The sequence below is a fragment of the Asparagus officinalis genome, unplaced genomic scaffold (assembly GCF_001876935.1).
Source record: "Asparagus officinalis unplaced genomic scaffold, Aspof.V1 AsparagusV1_Un4661, whole genome shotgun sequence".
NCBI classification, from domain to species: Eukaryota; Viridiplantae; Streptophyta; class Magnoliopsida; order Asparagales; family Asparagaceae; genus Asparagus; species Asparagus officinalis.
The window spans coordinates 1-983 of record NW_017976920.1 but is presented as its reverse complement, the minus strand read 5'-3'; the positions used below and the strand labels follow the sequence as shown (position 1 = coordinate 983).

The window sequence follows — 983 nt, the reverse complement described above, 5'->3', positions numbered from 1 at the left end:
ATAGATGGCGTTTCTCTGTTATTCTCATTACCACCTTCATCTTTTTGAGAAACATCTCTATAGAGTCGATAAGGCATATAATTAACAAAGAGTTACACAAGAGTTATATGGAAAATATAAAAATTAAAATTACAAGAAAATTTAAAAAACTAAACTCACCGAGCATCTTCTAAAATTCTCATGTCTCTTGGGCTCATCACAAAGTCATCACATAAATCGGCTTCCGCAGTTCCTTCCAAATTCTCATATTCCTTAGCTTCCATATCCTCTTTGATTTTTTTTTCTTCAGTTACATTTCCGTCATCCTCTTTCTCCTTGGTTTTTTTTGGCATCTAGCACCACGCTCTTCTAATTCTCGTAATTCTGTAGTGAGCTCATTCAACTCGTACGTCTTCTCCGCAATTAAGAAAATTAATTCAGCTTTCCTTGATTCCTATTTGACCAAAAAAAGCTAGTATTAGTACGTATACTATAGTTGCAAACATAGATACTAACAAAAGGGACATAAAATAATGAACTATTAGAGCAACGATATGTACAAATACTATTGGCGATGATGTATGAATAAGAGGAGTATTATCTTGGCCATTATCCGTAACCAACTTCGGGACTCTATATAATTTGTTCATAGTAGTCCTCCTCCACTTTCCAGTACTCTTCACACAAAAGAGCGGCGGTAACCTTTCAATATCTGAAGTGTACTCTAATTCCCCTACTTTTTCATAAAACCAAACCTACAAAAAAGAAACTACACATTAGCATGTGCATAAACAATAATCATTATCAAAATGAAAAGATATACAAATTAATATTCATGTAACTCACCAGTAAAACGGAGGAAAAACCGCCCATGTACCCGGCATTTGAACGCTGACCTAATTCCCGCATACTAAGAGACTTCTTTGATTTACTCGTCTCTTTGCAAAGAAGAGTGAACACCGCATGGCACCAATTATATTTATGCAAAGTTGATAACTGCTCCG

General features: G+C 35.1%; 1 long non-coding RNA gene across 1 annotated transcript; it reads right to left on the bottom strand.

The window, feature by feature from the left end:
• Position 1: 1 nt before the first annotated feature.
• Positions 2–553, bottom strand: LOC109828715. Its single transcript, XR_002243805.1, has 3 exons — positions 540–553; positions 160–433; positions 2–57 (listed from the first exon to the last, which is right to left on the bottom strand). It is a non-coding gene; the product is annotated as an uncharacterized LOC109828715 (long non-coding RNA).
• Positions 554–983: the final 430 nt, after the last annotated feature.